General features: G+C 44.5%; 1 protein-coding gene across 22 annotated transcripts in view; it reads right to left on the bottom strand.

The window, feature by feature from the left end:
- The window catches only part of DLG1 (discs large MAGUK scaffold protein 1), a 279,892-nt gene that overhangs the window by 149,586 nt on the left and 107,968 nt on the right, over positions 1-22,338 (bottom strand). The gene's annotated exons all lie outside the window — the stretch shown is intronic.

Below are 22,338 nucleotides of genomic sequence, written 5' to 3' on the forward strand. Positions count from 1 at the left end.
ATAAACCACAAGATCACATTGAAGTCTGTGCTCCAAGCACAGCACTGACATCCACAACAAGGAGGTTCTGTACAGTAATTGAACGCTTCTCATGTTTCTGAAAACCTGGCACAGCACATGTGCTGCAGAATATGGTGGTGCTATAGAAAAAATTATTATTAATAATAACCATTTGTTCAGAATTTAGTATGAGGTTTTATTTAACAAATTTCTGCATTAATATCAAAGGAATAAGCATGATAGAGCCCTTTAGCTCATAAAAACTGTGGTTGCCCAAGTTTACACACTTTATTAATGCTATGTTTACATATATGGCATTTTAATTTTTACAAGTGAAAAATGACAATATCAAAATAGAGGATCCTCCTTAAAGGGGTTTTCCACTACTTTCACATGATAAGCTGGGGTCCCGCAACCGGCACCCCCGCCGATCAGCTGCTATCGGTGCCGGTGGCGGCCGCCGGCTGAAAGTGCTTACCTGCAGTGCTTGGCCGTCCATCTGTAGTGATCGCCGCGGGGTACTGCACGTCCGCCTCCCATTGAACTGAATAGGAGGCAAATGTGCAGTAACAAGTGCCGGCCACTGCAACTTAACGGCCAAGCCCCGCATGTAAGCACTTCCAGCCTGCGGCCGCTGGCACCGCTGACAGCTGATCGGCGGGGGTGCCGAGTGCAGGACCCAGGCCGATCATACATTGATGCCCTATCCTATGGATAGGGCATCAATGTGAAAGTAGTGGACAACCCCTTTAAAACACCTTATAGATTAAATGTGTGGTATCTGAATAATCTCTGACCCCAGCAGTTGTGGCAGGAGCCTGGTTTTGTGCAGTTTCCCTCAGGACCGGTCCATACTGTATATTAAAGCACGGTTACGTAAACAGGACCTGTCACCAATTCCAAAGTGACCAGGTCTTGTGCTCTTATTTGATTTCCACTGTGCCCCAAAGAAATCAGCATTTTTTTTCTCCATATGGTTCCAGAGATACGGGCCTTATTATTTTGTACTAATTGAATGGTCTTTACCCTAAGGCTACGGTTCCTACGCTGAGGTTTGATGATTTTTTGTATGCTGCGTATTTTCGAAAAAATGCAAGTAACCCATTTTACTTAAAGGGTGCAGAACTGGTGCAGAAAATATGCAACACCAAAAACTCACTAAAAGTTCAACTTAGCCTGATTATTTATATATTATATAAAAGCATTCTGAATCACCACGTTTTGTCCACCTAGCCCACTTAGCATGTTATCATGCCCATTTGGGCATGATAACACAACTTACAAGCTCTGGCGTCATCACTAGCGCTATACTTATCTCGAGTATGCGCAAGGCTTCTTCCCCTCTCATCACTGATTCTCTGAAGTCGGGTGTAACAGTGCCGGCTTCAGAGAGGTGCACTGCGCATGATGAATGCCAGGTGAGGCACAGCTGCAGACACAAAAAGTACAATATTTTGTTTCTTTTCTATGACTTTGTTGTTGTCTTGATTTGTATAAAGATTGTAAACTCCTTTTGCACTTCACTTTAGTTATAATGTTTAACCCCTTCACGACATATGACCTAAACTTGCGTCATATGTCGTTTCCCTGCCTTTAATGCTGACTTTCACACCAAGCCCACATCTTTCCTGGCAGAAGATGGCTGATTTACTCAGCCATCATATGCCTTTAACAGCTGCAGGTGGATCTCTGACTGAAGCATTTAACAAGCACCAACAGGGTACAAACGACATTCCATGCTCCCATCAACGTGCCTGTGAAATGATCGTGGGGCGCCAATAGGTTGTAATGACAGCCGGGGGTCTGCTGAAGACCCTTGTGCCAGTCATTACGATACTCCTATGAAAGCCAACCTGTAGCTGGAGTTCAAAGGATATCGTGATTTTAGCTATACATTGCAGTGCTGATGCACGACTATGTATAGCACAACTGATAAGAGGACTTGAAGCTGTAATCATCCTAAGGGCACTATTAAATCTAGTAAAAAATAGTTTTTTTTTTAAAATATGAAACAAATAAAAAAAAAAACAAAGTTCAAATCACCACCTTTTGCTCCATTAAAAATAAGACAAAAAAATACACATTTGGTATTGCTGCATTCGTAAAAGTCCGATCTACCAAAATATAAAATAAATACGATTGGTAAACAGCGTAACAAAAAAATTAAACACACAGCAGAATTCAGTTTTCTTTTTTTTTATAGGACGGCACATCGTTGCAATTGAATGCAATAAGAGGCGATCAAAACATTGTGTGTACCCCAATATGGTATTAATAAAAATGTCAGCTCAGGGCACAAAAAATAAGCCCTCACACAGCCCCATTGTGACGCTGAGTAACTTCTCATGTACAAGCCGTGAGTCAGGATAGTCAAGGAGTTAGAGGTCAAAATCCAGGAGGGTACATCATAAACAGAAGGAAGAGACAAAGGTGTAGTCAGGTAACTGTCCGAATACCAGGAAGATAGCAGATCAGAACAAAAGAGTTAGACAGATGGTCAGAACGAGGTCCAAAGTCAGGCAAGGAAAGATAAATTCACAAAACACAAGGCACAGAGACAAACTACACAAAAGCTGAATATACATCTGGCAGAGGTCTGGGACTAACAGCCTAGTTAAGTAGCAATCACCTGAAACAAAAAACAACTGGAGACAGCCAGCACCTCCCAGTTTCAGATTAGAAGGCCAAGGTGTCAATCAAAACACTGACAAGCTCAGCACGCCCCTGCACCAGATTGAATGGCCGAGCAGTGAATAACTGCATCCCAGACATACTGAGGGGTGGAATTGTGACACCCATATCTTGAAAAATGAAAACGTTACGAGTCTCAGAAAATGGCAACAAAGCAAAATATTTTGAAAAAAAAAAAAATTTCAAATTTGTATCACTACTTGAATAAAAAAAAACAACATATACATACCATACATGTTTGGTATGTGTGTACACTTAGTGTACTGGGAAGAGGGAAAAAAATTCTATGTGGTAGAATGAATGGTGTCATTCAAAAGCGCAACTCCCGCAAAAAACAAGCCCTCATATGGTTATATTGAAGGAAAAATAAAAAAAAAAGTTCTGGCTCTTGGAAGGCGTGGAGGGGTACAAGGAAGGGGGTGGGGGTGGGGGGGGGGGGGGGGAGAGAGAAAACTGGCAACGATATGAAGGGGTTAAGATGTTGCTTTATTATTTGAATGAAGTGTGTATGCCTTAACCCCTTTCTGACGTGTGACCTAATAGTACATCATGGTGATTGAACCAATGATGTACTATTCGGTCATACGGCAATCGCGCCTGCACACAAGCAGTGCGGGGCGATCGCCGCCGGGTGTCAGCTGATAGCATCAGGTGTCCCGGCACATTAACCCCCTCAATGCTGCGATCGAAGTCTATCGCAGCATTGCGGGGGCAAGGTGAGGTGATCGCAATACTCACCTCCTCTGCCGGCATCCAGCGCTGTCTGCCGCGGCTTCCCAGATGTTGCCATGACGACCCAATGTCGTAATGACAACATCCGGGTCACCAGACAGCAGAAAGATATTTTGGTCATGCGCAGTGCATGACCAAAGTATCTTCTGCATTTGCAGCGCTGACAGCCTGTATAGCACAGGGATAGCGGCGCATTCCTGTGCTATACAGGCGATCAGAATAAAAAAAGTGAAAGTCCCATAGTGGGACACAGAATAAAAGTCCAAAAAGTGTTAAAAAAAATGGGAAAAAAAAATAATAATCCACCAAAAATAAAAATATAATGTACCCATCAATAAATTATATTATGAGAAAAAAAAACACAAACAATAAAAGTACACATATTTGGTATCGCCGCATCCAGAACGACCTGACCTATAAAACTGTCCCACTAGTTAACGTCTTTAGTGAACACGGTAAAAAAAAACAAAAACAAAAAAAAACAAAGCAAAAAACAATGGTTTATAATCATACAGCCAAACAAAAAATGGAATAACACGCAATCAAAAAGACGAATATAAATAAAAATGGTACCGCTGAAAACGTCATCTTGTCCCGCAAAAAACAAGCCACCACACAGCTCCATCAGCCAAAAAATAAAGTTATAGCTCTCAGAATAAAGCAATGCAAAAAAATATTTTTTTCTATAAAATAGCTTTTATTGTGTAAAAGCGCCAAAACCTAGAAAAAAGATATAAATGTGGTACCGCTGTAAACGTACTGACCCGAAGAATAAAGCTACCTTATCAATTTTACCACACGTGGAACAGCATAACACAAACCTCAGAAACAATTCTGGAATTGCTGGTTTTTATTTATTCTGCCTCCCAAAAATCGGAATAGAAAGCGATCAAAAATGTCACATGCCTGAAAATGGCACCAATAAAAACGTCAAGTCATCCCGCAAAAAACAAGCCGTCACATGACTGCCGGCCAAAATATGGAAAAATTATGGCTCTCAAAATGACAGCTGTCAATCATAAAAACCCGATATGATTCTGGTATCCCTGTAATCGCACCGACTCGAAGAATAACGTCATCTAATCACTTATACCGCACGACGAACGGCGTAAAAAATAAACTCTAGGGTTAGGGTTGTGCTAGGGTTAGGGTTGGGCTAGGGTTAAAGTTTGGGTTAGGGTTAAGGACGATATGGCGACTAGTGTTGAGCGCAAGTGCTCACTACTCGAGTTTGCATCGGGTGCTCGGGTATGAACTGAGTTTCGAAGGTGCTCAAGTGACGCGCTCGAGTCTCCGCCCCATATGCTTCGTGGCCAAAAAATACTCGTGGGGATTGCCTGCCATACACGAGCGATCCCTGCATGTTTTTTTTTGTGTGTCTAATAACCATGAAACATGCAAGCAGGGACTCGAGCATGTCACTCGAGCACACGCAATACATGGTGCATAAAAGTGTACCCGATGCAAACTCAAGTAGCGAGCAATTGCGCTCAACACTAATGACAACTTATTCAATATGATGACCAAATGTTATCAAATTCTGCGTCGTACCTCTGGGTTCAAAATGTTCACTATACCCCTTGATAAAATCCTTGAGGGGTGTAGCTTCCAAAATGGGGTCACTTGTGGGGGGTTTCCAGTATTTAGGCACATCAGGGGCACTCCAAATGTGACATGGCGTCCGCTCTTAATTCCAGACAATTTTGCGTTCAAAAAGTCACACAGTGCCCTTTCCCTTCTGAACTCTGCCATGCACCCAAACACTGTATTTTCTCCACATATGGGGTATTGGCGTACTCAGGAGGAATTGCACAAATTGCATGGTGCAATTTCTCCTGTTACCCTCATGAAAATGCAAAATTGGAGGCTGAAAAACATTTTTGTGGGAAAAATGTGAAAATTTTATTTTTACGGCTCAATGTTCTAAACTTCTGTGAAGCACCTGGGGGTTCAAGGTGCTCACCACACATCTAGATAAGTTCCCTGAGGGGTCTAGTTTCCAAAATGGTGTCACTTGTGGGGGCACATCGGGGGCTCTCCAAACGCAACATGGCGTCCGCTAATTATTCAAGCAAATTTTACAATCAAAAAGTCAAATGGCGCTCCTTCCCTTCCGAACCCTGCCGTGCATCCAAACAGTGGCTTTTCCCTACGTATGGGGTATCTGCATGCTCAGGGGAAATTGCACAACAAATTTTGGGGTCCATTTTGTCCTGTTACCCCTAAGAAAATAAAAAAAAAAAAATTGTGAAAAAAGTTAAATGTTCATTTTTTTCTTCCACGTTCCAAAAATTCCTGTGAAGCACTTGAAGGGTTAATAAAGTTCTTGAATGTGGTTTTGAGCACCTTGAGGGGTGCAGTTTTAGAATGGTGTCACTTTTGGGTACTTTCTGTCATAAAGACCCCTCAAAGTGACTTAAAATGTGATGTGATGTTAGAAAAATGAGAAATCGCTGGTCATCTTTTAACCTTTATAGCTCCCTCAGGCTATGTGCCCACGATGCAGAAATGCTCAGGATTTTTTCCTGAGCGTTTCTGCATCTCCCTGGCAGAAAAAAACGCATGAGGATTGTACATGCGGATTGTACATGCGTTTTCCTGCCAGGGACAAGCGGAAGTGAAGCGTTCTTCACTTGCATTTCTGCATGCGGGTTGACAAGCGATTTTAGCATCACTTGGAAAGTGCTTGTCAACTTGGTCACACTATATAAATCCATGCAAACAGCATGGATTTATATAGTGTGACCCGAGAGAATGTCAAAAAATAAAAAAATAAATGTATACTTACCCTCCGATGGCCCGCGCAGTCTTGCTTCACCGTCCCGGCTGCCGGCAGCGGTAGAGAGAAGGATCTGCCGACGTCAGCGTCGCGTGACCAGTCACATGACTCTGACGTCAGCGCAGGTCCTTCATTCCATCGCAAAGTGCCGGGAAGCAAGGAGGAGCGCAGCGCGGGCCGCCAGAAGGTAAGTATACATTTATTTTTTATTTTATTCTTTTTTTTACAGCTTTTTTAATGGTACCTGGGTGTGGATAAGACTCCTCTCATGTACACCTGGGTACCATCCGCACATTAGAACGTTTGGATTACGCATCTACATATACAGTGTAACGGGTCTGGGAGGCAGAACCTCTGAGCTACTATACAAGGGGGCGGTCCTTGTAAGGGAGCGGGTGGCGACCAGGGAAGACGGGCAGGCAGTCACAGCAGGTGACCGGGACAGTCTCTGGGTGAACGGGCTGGAGGTCACGGCAAGTTACCGGGGTAGTCTCTGGATGAACGGGCAGGAGGTCACGGCAAGTGACCGGGGCAGTCTCTGGATGAACGGGCAGGAGGTCACGGCAAGTGACCGGGGCAGTCTCTGGATGAACGGGCAGGAGGTCACGGCAAGTGACCGGGGCAGTCTCTGGATGAACGGGCAGGAGGTCACGGCAAGTGACCGGGGCAGTCTCTGGGTAAAGGGTAGGTACGACCTGTGATGGCTGAGCCTCCAGGTAGGCTAGCAGGCAGATGGTAGATGTGTGCTCCCAGGTGAGCAAGCGAGAGTCTCTGGATAAACGGGTGGTCACAGCACGTGACGGCGGAGCCTCCAGGTAGGCCAACAGACAGGCAGCAGATGAGCGCTCCCAGGTGAGCGGGCAGGAGTCTCTGGAATGGCAGGTGGTCACAGCACGTGACGGCGGAGCCTCCAGGTAGGCTAGCAGGCAGGTAGCAGATGTGCGCTCCCAGGTGAGCGGGCAGGAGTCTCTGGAATGGCAGGTGGTCACAGCACGTGACGGCGGAGCCTCCAGGTAGGCTAGCAGGCAGGTAGCAGATGTGCGCTCCCAGGTGAGCGGGCAAGCTGGTCCATAGACAGACTGACAGGAGTAGGAAAGCAGACAGTCGGACCTCAGGCTAGCAAGCAGGTAGGAGGAATGTCAGGCAGGAAACAGACAGCAAACTGGCAGGATTCTGGCAGGTAACTGGCAACGGGACCTGAGGGCTGAAGCAGAGTAGTGAACAGTGCAACAACATTGCTCAGGCACCTCCATTTTGGAGGAGGTGCCTTATATATGGTGAAGTCCTCCGGCCATTGGCCGGGGACTCCTTAGGAAGGCGCGCGCGGCCCCTTTAAGAGGGAGGGAGCGCGCGCGCGCGCCCTAAGCACAGTGGCCGGGAAGGAGCGCGCGCTGCCAGCAGAGCGGGAGAAGGACCCCGGGCTCGGAGCAGAGGGGTGAGGGGAACAGCGTCCCTGCCTAGCAGAGGGCAGGGACGCCGGCGCTACAGTACCCCCCCCTTTAGGCCCCCCCTTTTTTAGGCCAGAGAGAAATTTAGCTACGATGAGAGGGGCATGGATGTTCTCCCGGGGCTCCCACGTTCTCTCTTCAGGACCAAACCCCTTCCAATCTACTAGAAAAAAAGTCTTCCCTCTTACCCTTTTGGTGGCCAGAATGTTCTCTACCTCAAATTCGTTTTCAGCGGAAACCGGAGCAGGAGGCGTACCTGTAGACTTGGAAAAAGAGTTAAGTACCACAGGTTTGAGGAGAGATACATGGAAGGAGTTAGGGATCCGCAAGTTGGCCGGGAGTTTCAATTTATAGGCCACCGGGTTGATCTGACTGATGACATCCAGAGGACCGATGAACCGAGGACCTAACTTATAGGAAGGAATCTTGAGCCGGACATACTTGGACGAGAGCCAGACCTTACCCCTGGACGGAATTGAGGAGGATCCAGACGTTTTTTGTCAGCATGTCTTTTCATACGCTCGGATGACAGAAGGAGTGCGGACCGGGTACTCTCCCATATGGAGGAAAATTTGTTAACAAGAGATTCCGCAGCCGGATTGTCCACCGAGGTGGAGACGGGAAATGGGATCAGAGGATGCTGACCGAAGACAACAAAAAACGGGGATTTGGAGGAAGATTCGCTCTCGTGATTGTTGTAAGAAAATTCGGCCCATGGCAGGAGATCCACCCAGTCTGAATGGTGGGCATTAACGAAGTGCCGGAGGTAATTGGTCAGGTTCTGATTGATCCGCTCCACTTGACCATTAGACTGTGGGTGGTAAGCGGAGGAGAAGTCCAGGGTGACGTCTAGCAGTTTACAAGTGGCTCTCCAGAAGCGTGAGGTGAACTGTACCCCACGATCCGACACTATGTGGAGGGGCAGTCCATGAAGACGGAAGATGTGGTGAATAAAGTCTTTAGCCAGCTCGGGTGCAGACGGGAGGCCTGGCAGGGGAACGAAATGAGCCATCTTGGAAAAGCGGTCAGCGACCACCCAAATGACCGTACAACCGGCAGAGACGGGGAGATCAGTTATAAAGTCCATTGCTATATGCTGCCAGGGGGCAGCAGGTACTGGGAGCGGAAGGAGGCGACCGGCTGGCAGATGTCTCGGAACCTTGTTGCGGGCGCAGGACACACAGGCAGAAACAAAGTCTATTACGTCCTTGTGCAGGGTAGGCCACCAGTAGTGCCGAGTAATAAGCTGGAGGGTCTTTTTCTGACCGGCGTGGCCAGCTAGTTTAGACGAGTGACCCCAGTGTAGGATCTTCTCCCGATCAGGTACTGATACGAACGTCTTACCGGGAGGGAGACGATTTAGACTCACAGGAGCCACCTGCATTACTCTGGCGGGATCGATGATGTGTTTCGGTTCTTCCTCGAGATCAGACACCAGAAAGGATCGGGACAAGGCGTCCGCCTTGATGTTTTTGTCAGCCGGGCGAAAATGAAGAATAAAATCAAAGCGAGCAAAAAACAAGGACCACCGAGCTTGGCGCGGGTTAAGTCTCTGGGCATGCTGGAGGTAAGCCAAGTTCTTGTGGTCAGTGTAAATTATTACCGGGTGAAGAGCCCCTTCGAGCAGGTAACGCCACTCCTCCAATGCCAGCTTGATGGCCAATAACTCTCGATCTCCTATGGAATAGTTGCGCTCAGAAGAGGAGAAGAGTTTGGAGAAGAAGCCACAAGTTACCATTCTCCCGAAAGATGATTTTTGGGTAAGTACCGCTCTGGCTCCAGAGGAGGAGGCGTCAACCTCCAGGAAGAACTGCTTGTTGCCATCTGGGCGATGCAGCACCGGGGCGGAAGAGAAGGCCTGTTTTAAGGAAAGAAAGACCTCCTCTGCTTCGGGCGGACACTCTCTGGGATTAGTGCCCTTACGGGTGAGCGCGGAAATTGGGGCAGTCCGGGAAGAGAAGTGCGGTATGAAGAGGCGGTAGTAGTTGGCGAAGCCCAGGAACCGCTGAATGGCCTTCAACCCCTCCGGTCGGGGCCATTTCTCGATGGCAGACAGTTTCTCTGGATCCATTCGTAGGCCGGTCTGAGAAATAATGTAGCCCAAAAACGGAAGCGAGGTCTGCTCAAAGAGGCACTTCTCATATTTAGCGAAGAGGTGATTCTGCCTGAGCCTGAGCAGGACCTGACGAACGTCTCTCTGGTGAGTCTGGAGATCCGGAGAGAAGACCAAGATGTCGCCCAGGTACACCACTACGCAGGAGTAGAGAAGATCCCGGAAGATGTCATTGACCAACTCTTGAAAGACGGCAGGAGCGTTACAGAGACCAAAGGGCATTACCAGATATTCATAGTGGCCGTCCCGGGTGTTGAATGCAGTCTTCCATTCATCCCCTTGACGGATACGGACCAGGTTGTACACCCCACGGAGGTCCAGTTTGGTGAAGATTCTAGCCCCCCCCTCAGACGATCAAATAATTCTGGAATGAGCGGAAGGGGGTACTTATTCTTCACCGTGATCTGGTTAAGGCCTCTATAGTCTATACAGGGACGGAGAGAGCCGTCCTTTTTTACGAAAAAGAAGCCTGCTCCCGCCGGGGAGGTAGATTTCCGGATGAATCCCCTGGCCAAATTCTCCTCAATATATTCGGACATCGACCGGGTCTCAGCAGCGGACAATGGGTAAATACGCCCACGGGGAGGCGTAGTACCGGGTAACAGGTCGATAGGACAGTCGTATGGTCTATGAGGGGGTAATGTCTCTGCCTCCTTTTTATTAAAGACATCAGCAAATGACCAATAGGGAATCGGAAGTCCAGGTAGATTAGTTGGGGTAGGAGAAGGACGGGCGGGATGAACAGGAACCAAACAAGTCTTATGACAGTCCTGTCCCCAGCGAAGGACTTCTCCGGTCTGCCAGTCAAGCACGGGTGCATGTCTCTGGAGCCAAGGTAGACCTAGTAAGAGGGAATGAGAGAGTCCAGGCAGAACGTGAAAAGCGATGCTCTCAGAATGCAGCATTCCCACCTGCAGAGTTATGGATTCGGTGATTAGTTGGATGGGACGTGGTAAGAGGCCCCCATCCACAGCAGCGACAGATAATGGTATAGCCAGAGGTTTGGTGGGAATGCGGTATTTTTCTACCAGGGCCTGTGAAATAAGATTCCCGGCCGCTCCAGAGTCAAGTTGGGCTAGTTCGAAATAACGATTCTCCCCGCAGATAATGGAGACTGACAGCAGCAGAGATGGAGAGGATTTATTCTTGTCTAGGTCGACCTCTCTGAGCGAACGTAGACACAGGCGTTTCCCGACCTCTCCGGGCAGGTACGGATCCGGTGCTCCTTACTGCCACAGTAGAAGCAGCTCCCCTCGGCACGGCGTAAGTCCTGACGGGTTTTGACCATCTTGGTCTGGTCGACCTGCATAGGCTCAGGAGAGTGTACCTGGGGAGAAACGGAGGGAGTGACGGGTTTCTGAAAAGTAGGAGCTAGACGTGGAAACCTCCTCTCACGGGTGACTTCTTTGGCACGCTCCTGGAACCGTAGGTCAATCCGGGTGGCAAGAGTTATTAGGTCATCGAGAGTGGTAGGAATGTCTCGACCGGCGAGTTCATCTTTAATACGGCTGGACAGACCCTCCCAGAAGACAGATACCAGAGCGTCGTTATCACAGGCCAGCTCCGAGGCAAGGGTACGGAACCGTATGGCATATTGGCCCACGGTGAGACTTCCCTGACGGAGGCGTAGCAGAGATGATGCGGATGAGGTCTTCCGTCCGGGTTCGTCGAAGACTTTCCGGAAAGCCGTGAGAAAGGCAGGCAAGTCGGACACCAGGGGGTCTCCTCTCTCCCATAGAGGATTTAGCCAGGCCAGGGCCTCCCCGGTGAGATGGGACATGATGAAGGCAATTTTGGCCCGGTTGGAGTTAAACTGGTGGGACAGGAGTTCAAAGTGCAGGGTGCACTGATTTATAAAGCCCCGAGCCTGAGCGGAGTCGCCTCCGAAGCGAGGAGGTGCAGAAAGCCGGGGTCCGGGGTAGGATACCATAGTATTGGTGGGCAGCGGAGCTGCCGGATTGCGAGTCATGGCACTGGCGGTGGTTGCTGGCGGAGCAGTCAAAGTGTCCAGGCGAGAATTGACATTCCGCAGGTGACCCAGGATGGACTCCTGTTGGGACCTCTGACGGGACAGTTCATGACACAGGTCCGAGAGTGAGGGAGCTTGGGTGCCACCGGGTTCCATGGCCCGAGCAAACTGTAATGGGTCTGGGAGGCGGAACCTCTGAGCTACTATACAAGGGGGCGGTCCTTGTAAGGGAGCGGGTGGCGACCAGGGAAGACGGGCAGGCAGTCACAGCAGGTGACCGGGACAGTCTCTGGGTGAACGGGCTGGAGGTCACGGCAAGTGACCGGGGTAGTCTCTGGATGAACGGGCAGGAGGTCACGGCAAGTGACCGGGGCAGTCTCTGGATGAACGGGCAGGAGGTCACGGCAAGTGACCGGGGCAGTCTCTGGGTAAAGGGTAGGTACGACCTGTGATGGCTGAGCCTCCAGGTAGGCTAGCAGGCAGATGGTAGATGTGTGCTCCCAGGTGAGCAAGCGAGAGTCTCTGGATAAACGGGTGGTCACAGCATGTGACGGCGGAGCCTCCAGGTAGGCCAACAGACAGGCAGCAGATGAGCGCTCCCAGGTGAGCGGGCAGGAGTCTCTTGAATGACAGGTGGTCACAGCACGTGACGGCGGAGCCTCCAGGTAGGCCAACAGACAGGCAGCAGATGAGCGCTCCCAGGTGAGCGGGCAGGAGTCTCTGGAATGGCAGGTGGTCACAGCACGTGACGGCGGAGCCTCCAGGTAGGCTAGCAGGCAGGTAGCAGATGTGCGCTCCCAGGTGAGCGGGCAAGCTGGTCCATAGACAGACTGACAGGAGTAGGAAGGCAGACCGTCGGATCTCAGGCTAGCAAGCAGGTAGGAGGAATGTCAGGCAGGAAACAGACAGCAAACTGGCAGGAATCTGGCAGGTAACTGGCAACGGGACCTGAGGGCTGAAGCAGAGTAGTGAACAGTGCAACAACATTGCTCGGGCACCTCCATTTTGGAGGAGGTGCCTTATATATGGTGAAGTCCTCCGGCCATTGGCCGGGGACTCCTTAGGACGGCGCGCGCGGCCCCTTTAAGAGGGAGGGAGCGCGCGCGCCCTATGCACAGTGGCCGGGAAGGAGCGCACGCTGCCAGCAGAGCGGGAGAAGGACGCCGGGCTCGGAGCACAGGGGTGAGGGGAACAGCGTCCCTGCCTAGCAGAGGGCAGGGACGCCGGCGCTACATACAGTGATGCGTAATCCATGCGTTCTAATGCAAGTCAATGGCGAAAACAAAGCACTTCTGCAAAATAATTGGTAGTGCTACGTTTTTTTTCTGCAATGATAATCCGCAGCGGAAATTTCCGCAGCATGTGCATAGCACATGCGGATTATCAGGATTATCATTGGGGGACATGGCAGACCTTTTACCATGCGTTTTTTAAGCGTTTCTGCCGCTGCGCAAACGCTTAAAAAACGCATTGTGGGCACATAGCCTAATAAAAAAAATTGGGGTTCTAAAATTGTGCTGATGTAAAGTAGACATGTGGGAAATGTTATTTAGTAATTATTTTGTGTGACATATCTCTCTGATTTAAGGGCATAAAAATTCAAATTTTGAAAATTGCTAAATTTTCGCCAAATTTCAGTTTTTTCACAAATAAACGCAAGTGATATCAAAGAAATTTTACCACAATCATGGAGTACAATATGTCACGAAAAAAATCTCTGAATCAGGAGGATCCATTGAAGCGTTTCAGATTAATTACCTCAAAGTGACAGTGGTCAGAATTGTAAAAATTGGCCTGGTCATTAACGTGCAAACCACCCTCGGGGGTAAAGGGGTTAAATACCGTGAGCCTGGGTAATGGAATAGTATGTATTTAAGGGCATGTTCCTTTTGTGTTTTTTGGGTTAGATACAGTGCTGGCCAAAAGTATTGGCACCCCTGCAATTCTGTCAGATAATACTCAGTTTCTTCCTGAAAATGATTGCAATCACAAATTCTTTGGTATTATTATCTTCATTTAATTTGTCTTCAATGAAAAAAACACAAAAAGAATTGTCCTAAAGCCAAATTGGATATAATTCCACACCAAACCTAAAAAGGGGGTGGAAAAAAGTATTGGCACTGTTTGAAAAATCATGTGATGCTTCTCTAATTCGTGTAATTAACAGCACCTGTAACTTACCTGTGGCACCTAACAGGTGTTGGCAATAACTAAATCACACTTGCAGCCAGTTAACATGGATTAAAGTGGACTCAACCTCTGTCCTGTGTCCTTGTGTGTACCACATTGAGCATGGAGAAAAGAAAGAAGACCAAAGAACTGTCTGAGGACTTGAGAAACCAAATTGTGAGGAAGCATGAGCAATCTCAAGGCTACAAGTCCATCTCCAAAGACCTGAATGTTCCTGTGTCTTCCGTGCGCAGTGTCATCAAGAAGTTTAAAGCCCATGGCACTGTCTAACCTCCCTAGATGTGGACGGAAAAGAAAAATTGATGAGAGATTTCAATGCAAGATTGTGCGGATGGTGGATAAAGAACCTCGACTAACATCCAAACAAGTTCAAGCAGTCCGAGGGTACAACAGTGTCAACCTGTACTATCCGTCGGCGTCTGAATGAAAAGGGACTGTATGGTAGGATACCCAGGAAGACCCCACTTCTTACCCAGAGACATAAAAAAACCAGGCTGGAGTTTGCCAAAACTTACCTGAGAAAGCCTAAAGCGTTTTGGAAGAATGTTCTCTGGTCAGATGAGACAAAAGTAGAGCTGTTTGGGAAAAAGCATCAACAGAGTGTACAGGGAAAAAAAAAGGCATTCAAAGAAAAGAACACGGTCCCTACAGTCAAACATGGCGGAGGTTCCCTGATGTTTTGGGGTTGCTTTGCTGCCTCTGGCACTGGACTGCTTGACCGTGTGCATGGCATTATGAAGTCTGAAGACTACCAACAAATTTTGCAGCATAATATAGGGCCCAGTGTGAGAAAGCTGGGTCTCCCTCAGAGGTCATGGGTCTTCCAGCAGGACAATGACCCAAAACACACTTCCAAATGCACTATAAAATGGTTTGAGAGAAAGCACTGGAGACTTCTAAGGTGGCCAGCAATGAGTCCAGACCTGAATCCCATAGAACACCTGTGGAGAGATCTCAAAATGGCAGTTTGGAGAAGGCACCCTTCAAATATCAGGGACCTGGAGCAGTTTGCCAAAGAAGAATGGTCTACAATTCCAGCAGAGCATTGTAAGAAACTCATTGATGGTTACAGGAAGCGGTTGTTCGCAGTTATTTTGGCTAAAGGTTGTGCAACCAAGTATTAGGCTGAGGGTGCCAATACTTTTGTCTGGCCCATTTTTGGAGTTTTGTGTGAAATGATCAATGATTTGATTTTTGCTTCATTCTCTTTTGTGTTTTTATCTTGCAAGCAAATTAAATGAAGATAATAATACCAAAGAATTTGTGATTGCAATCATTTTCAGGAAGAAACTGAGTATTATCTGACAGAATTGCAGGGGTGCCAATACTTTTGGCCAGCACTGTATGTGGGACTTGTTCAGTTCAGTGTGTGAGCTGAATGATGGGGAGCTGTTTGAGCCAAATGGTAGCTGGAACTTAATCCCTAATTTTCTTGACTATTGATTTTACTTTTATTTTCTATTTTTTTGCTCAAAATAAATGAGCTTTGATTGAAACCGCCTAGTGACTACCTTCTAGGACGGCAATACTGCTCACTCCCCCCACAACCGTAAAAGAACAAACAATGACAAGCAAGTTTCTAGGTCATTTTTAGCGGTCAAAACAAAACTGAAAAAAAAAAAACAATTCTGACCAGTGTCCCTTTTATGAGGTAATTACTCTAAAACGCTTCAACGGATCCACCTGATTTTGTGACTGTTTTTTCGTGACATATTGTACTTCATGATTGTGGTAAAATTTCTTCGATATCACTTGAGCTTATTTGTGAAAAAATAAGAAGTTTGGCGAAGATTTCGCAATTTTAAAAATTTGAGTTTTCATGCCCTTAAATCAGAGAGATAAGTCACACAAAATAGTTAATAAATAACATTTCCCACATGTCTACTTTACATCAGCACAATTTTGGAAACATAAAAAAAAATTAGGAAGTTATAAGGGTTAAAAGTTGACCAGCAATTACTCCTTTTTCCAACAAAATTTACAAAACCTTTTTTTTTTTTTTTTTTTTTTTTTAAGGACTACATCACATTTGAAGTGACTTTGAGGGTCTATATGAGAGAAAATACCCAAAAGTAACATCATTCTAAAAACTGCACCCCTCAAGGTGCTCAAAACCACATTCAAGAATTTTATTAACCCTTCACATGCTTCACAGGAACTGAAGCAATGTGGAAGGAAAACCTGAACATTTACCGTATTTTTCGGACTATAAGACGCACTTTTTTCCTCCAAAATTGATGGGCATATAGATTGGTTTGATGGACAATCAATTGTAGAACTTCAGGGGTAATGAAAATTTGGAAAAATTCAAAGTGGGTAAAATTAGTGACATTTAATTTTATTCCACAGGCTGCTAAGAAAGGGGGAATTTGAGGGGAAAATGACCAATCATGATACCACAGCGGTGGGGGGACTGCGGTACTTGGTCCTGCCTCTGAAGCTTCAGCAGTGACGACCGACTCCGCTACCATCGGGCTGTGGGATCCCGTGCAGGAAGAGGAGGAGTCACTGTCTGAAAACTGCTCTACTACAAAGGCAGATTTGGTTTCACTGCTGTAGCAAAGCAGGGGGTATATATTTTCTCTGACAAGGCAGCACTCGGATGTAGAGATGTATAGCCCCAAATGCTGCCATATTTATTAATATTGGGGCTTTTGATTTATTTCAGCACAAGGAAGGGGGCCGGGGGATCACCGATCCGGTAACTAAGGTACTGTGGGGGTCTCAGGGGACCCCAGTTTTCTCTTCTCTGATATGTTGGATCATAGAGAAGAGAGAAATGGATTTTAAATCAGACTTTTTTTGTGTGTGTGATCGCCGTTATTCGTTTAACAGAGATCACGTGACACTGGACTTGAAAAACTGGCCCTGATAATGTTCTCCGAGGTCTCAGCTACCCCAGGTAGCCGAAACCCCGAAGATTTTCTGACGCTGGGGGGTGCTACAGTATTTATCCTCGGCAACGCATTTTCACGGCGCTGAGGAATAAATACCCTTAATGACCACCGTAAAATGCATTACGGGGGTCGTTAAGGGGTTATACACAAAACAAAAAAATTACAGCAATAGGAAAGGGTCAATAAACCTGAAAAGGGAAGGAAGTGCTGGGATTTAAAACTGGGAATCATACCTTCCAGAGGAAAACCGAATACTTTTAGATAAAAAATATTAATTAGGTTACATTTTGAAATCAAATCATATTAGAGAATTTGAGATTAAGTATAATGCTCTAATAAAGGAATTATATAAATCTGGTATTTTAAAACAAGATATTTAACAATCTAACATAGCTCTTTATCATCTCTCAAAAGTTAATAAACATGGGGAAAAAACAATAAAATAGGCCAACCTATTATTTCCAGAATATGATCTTTAACGTGTTATCGGTCTCGCTATATTTAATTTTCACAACGTATAGTTGTGTGGAAAGACGACTACTGGTTACTTACATTGGACGTCTCCTCCTTATATTCCAATATTTCTTAAATATTGGAGATAGAAGCAGGGGAATGTTGTTCAACAGGAGAAACATACACTCCATATAAATTAAGAAGGTTTCCTTTTGGATTGTTTGGATTTCATTTTGAACAATATCACCAAAGGTGAGGCAAAGCAATGAGAACTCAAGTCGCCCCAAGTTATACAAGTCTGCTTATGAGGAGATCCGAATTCCTACACATTTAAACAACCTGTTTAATATTTAAAACATAAAATACCACGGTCTATATACAAACAACCTGCTAATTATATAGAAAAAAGGCTGAAAAAGAACCATATGAATTTGTGGGACAGCTAAAACCAAACCACAAACTTAACCCAAACCCCAAAAAACAAAATCTTTTCAGATAAGGAAAAATAAGTGACGGAAATAAGTTTATCCCTAGGGCACATTCCAAATGTTTTGATAACAACAACTATCTATACTTTGACAGTGCTTATTTTAGGAAGGGATTCCCAATATTCTTTACAGCTAATTGCGCTCTCTCACTGGAAAAAAAAAATTGTACAAAAACAGATCATGTCCAACAGACAAAAATATTAATGCGAAGATTCCCAGAGTTAAAAAAAAAATCTCAAAAGCTGAAGTATTCTTCTAAAAGAACCATAAAAGCCAGAAATATTTATAAGAGTAAAAAATAGAAACGGCAAAAAAATCTTTACAAAGCTAAATTTTAATCACCAAGTTTGAAAATGGAAAACCAGGTCAGAAAAATAGGAGCTAGACATTTGGGATCACTATTGAATGATCACATCCGTTACAAAAAAAAGTTACCTCTACATCCGAAAAAAATATTCTTAAGAGGAAAGACCATAAAAACATAATTGGACCAAGCCGTCTGAGTAAAAATAAAAAAGCGGTAACAATAGCCTTACAGGTAATAAGAAAACGGTCATGCATTGCTGTAACAAGAAAAAAGGTCTGCGTTGTAAATCTATTTGTAATGATAGGAAGGAGATAACATCAGATAGCACTAACGTTTTGGTTCAGATTTTGTAATTTATGTGGTAGACTATCTGTGGGCTTTTCTACGTTGGTTGCATCAGCCAAACACGCCAAGCCAGAATTAATGATGATCGACAAAGCAAAAACAAATGACTTTCTAAAAGCAAAGCCTATCTAGACATCTGAATATTAAACATGGAGAAGTTTTTGAGGGTATAAGCATTACACGAATTGAATAAATATAAAAAAAAATCTCAAAATGGACAACTAAAAATCACAGACATGTCAGTTTTCGATCCGAGTCATGGATCAAAATGACCTATACAAGGTTTTTTTTAACCTCTTTATTAATGACCTTGGGGATGGGATTGTTTGAAGAAAGTCACACAGACTCACACATCAGAATCAAACATCATTTGAATTTGGCTTGTTTGCAGTCTGTGCATAAGCCCCAATGAGTTTTAGACAAGTTTGCACTGAAAATCATATAACCAAATAGAACTCCTAGGTTTTTACAATTAAGTTAATAGCTTAGTGGTTAGTGCACTGGCTTTGGGACACAGAATTTTGTGTTCAAGTCCAATCAGCGAACAGTTAAAAAAAAAAAAATATATATATATATATATATATTGTTGTAAAAAGTCACTCGTCAGAATATTTAGCCTCAAACTGATATCATTCTGATGTTTGATTTTGATATCTGATCATGTCCTAAAATGGACACTGTACCTAGGACAGAGTAATCCTACTGCTACATACACATTAAATGGGAGTATACTCCGGACAAGAAAACAGGAGAAGGACTTTGGTGTTCTGGTTACAAGTAAGCTGAGCAGCAGTACTCAATGTAAAGCAGCAGCCGCAAAAGCAAACAAGATTTTAGGGTGTATAAAAAGAGATAAAATCCCGTGATCCCAACACATTGTTACCCCTTTATAAAACACTAGTGAGGCCACATCTAGAATACAGGATACAGTTTTGGGCTCCACATTTTAAAAAGGATATTCGTAAGTTAGTCAGTTCAAAAGGCGGGCAACTAGATTATTACAAGGGATGGAAAGCCTCTCATGGGAAGAGAGGTTGGAAAAGTTGGGCTTGTTTAGCTTAGAAAAAAAAAAACGCAGAGGAGATATCATTTATATGTATGGCCGATATGTGTGGTCAATACAAAGGACTGGCACATGACATTCCTTCCAAAGACCATACTAAGGACCAGAGGGCACTCACTACGGGTGGAAGAAGTGCGATTCTGGCAGCTAAATAGGAAAGGGTTCTTTGCAGTCAGACTGTGGAATGCCGACCACAAGAAGTACTAATGGCAGACACTACAACAGCTTTTAAAAAATGGCTGGATGATTTTTTTCAGACACATAACATTGTGTATGAAATTGGTTATAGTTAATTTTGATACAATATGTACAAATGGTGGAGAAAGGTTGAACTTGATGCAATTAGGTCTTTTTTCAACCTATGTAACTATGTGAGTCTAAGGGTCCATGAAAATAATGGACAGCATATGGATGTCATTCGTGTGCTGTCCATTTTTTATAGCTGTAGTGGACAAGAGAAGTTTCGCAATTTATTTGTACATTCGTTCATGTGTGATAATCACTGATGAAAAGCTGATGCTAAACTGAAACACTGATGTAAATCGGATCAAAAACACTGATGAAATGCATACAGTTTTTAGGAGTACCAGAAAAATCACTGATGGCTAAATGAGGCTTTAATGAAAAGTATAAGAGTACCAGCACTCATTTATTAGACATATTTGAACCCATGCAATTTAACAGAAATCCTGCTGATTTGCATTTTTCTACGTAGCAGACTAATTAGGAACTCAAACTTTTCAGATAAAACAACATCTCTGAGGAGACAAAAATCTTTCTATGCATAGATTACATAATACAGAAACCATAAACTATATCCTGTTTGGCATATATTGGCTATTTAAATGCCTCCTTTCATGTCAAAATTTTTACACTTTCTTATTGCACTACTTTTAGTATGGTCTCCTATGAAACTTCCCCATACATGCACTAAATATATCCCTATAGCCTCATTTGGTATACTCTTTAGAGTACAATTCTAAGAAGTTGGAAACAAATACAGTATTCTGGAGAAAATTAATATGGCTGCTAGGAGTCAATCATGACAAGTGATCATTTTGTATTCTGTAACCTTGAAATAAATGCATATTGCAAAACATGTAATTTCTAGCTTTCTGTAGGTTTGGCTATCTACCCACAGATTGAGCTCAAGGACAAAAGAAAAACAACGGATCAGCTATTTACAAGGACAACACAGAAAGGATAATCTAAGTTATGTATAGATGTCGTTACTTCTACTGATTGTCTATAAAATAAATAAAACATTTCAAGTATATACGTGTTAAAAATAATTCTATAGTCAAGTAAGATAAAGGTTTATGCCACAAGAAGTACTAACACACACAAAGTAACTATACCTTGATAAAGGAATAGTTTGACCAAGAACCATCAGACCACCAGCCGCTCGTTGCTTTGACTTTAGCAGTGCTTCTGGTTGGGCTTTTTTTTACGCTATCGCGAAGATTAGTAAACTTTCCCTTGCTTTTGGAGGAAGAAGGTAACGTTGCAGAGCTATACGATCTTTGCATGCATGCCGTCTGTTGAAAGTGTTGGTGAAGCTGCTGGACAGTGGGATGATGCAATTTTTGTCGACGAATTTCTATTACATTCCGAGAAATACTGGCCATGATCAGAATCCTTTTAAATTCCTTTTATAAGAAATACTACAAAAATATTTAAGCTTGAGAATAAAAGAATCTTACATCTAAAATTGTGCCATATGTGAACTGGACTAGTAAAAGAGAAGCAGGCACAGCAAAAGAAATGTTTTTCCCTGCAGCTCACCAACCCGTTCGTTAATTAAGCTACACCAGCGGAATGAAAAAGGACAGACAAGCCTGTTCCTAGGCATGAATAATCAATTCTCAGCACAGATTAATATGTGTGAATCAAAGGTCAGATCACACAAGCCACAATCCGATGGCCAGACATGTACAGAAGACTGACATTCAAGTGTCAAATGGAGTCTAACATTTTTATTGTAACTGATTAGAGAGTAAGTAACTTTCATTTCAAGTAATCTTTACTTCTAAAGAAATACATACAAAACAAGTACTAGAAGAAAACATGCAGTTTTCCATGAACCAATAGCGCAGTTGCAACATGCGAGTGCTCTAATTTTTTGCTCAAGAGATATTCCGCCAATAGACGTCTGTAGCATATTAGTAGGATACATCATAAATATAAGTAGCCTTTTCTCATGCTTAGGGTATGTTCACACAGTTTTCTGAGGAAACATACAGGCGATTATCATGCATATGTTTTAGGCAGGTGTAGAACAAATGCTGCAAAGTAACAACGCTTTCAAAAATATCAGTGTTGATAAAAATAAACTATCATTTACAAAATGCAAAGTGATTGAACAAAACTCTTCCAGATGCACTTGCACACAGTTTTTGATGGAATTTGGAAGTGACGTGGTTCCCAACATCTTGTAGATGTTGTGCGAATGTTGGCTTGTGCAAAACCTTCTGTCTCGTCATTGAATACCACACAAACGCAATGATGTTGAGATTAGGGCTCTGTGGATGCCAGAACATCATTACCAGGAATCTTTTTACTTTTCACTACGCTGAATATAGTTCTTAGGGTATGTGCACACGATCCGGAGCCGCAGCGGGTTTGAGGCTGCATGTCTATGCAGTGTCAAACCCACAGCGGCCAGATATTACAGCATAGGGGATGGGATTTCAAGAAATCTCATTTCCAATAAGCATGTCTGTACACCTGCGGATCACCCGCGGACACTGACTTGTGGAGCGTCTTTTAGACCCGCAGCATGTCAATTTCTCATGTAAGTCCGCGTGTGGACTTTCCCCAGAGATAAGCATCTATGAGGAAAGTCTGCATGTGAAAAAAAAAA

Source organism: Phyllobates terribilis, unplaced genomic scaffold, assembly GCF_046119375.1.
Source record: "Phyllobates terribilis strain yellow unplaced genomic scaffold, ASM4611937v1 Scaffold_3__8_contigs__length_932513732, whole genome shotgun sequence".
In the NCBI taxonomy this organism is placed as follows: domain Eukaryota; kingdom Metazoa; phylum Chordata; class Amphibia; order Anura; family Dendrobatidae; genus Phyllobates; species Phyllobates terribilis.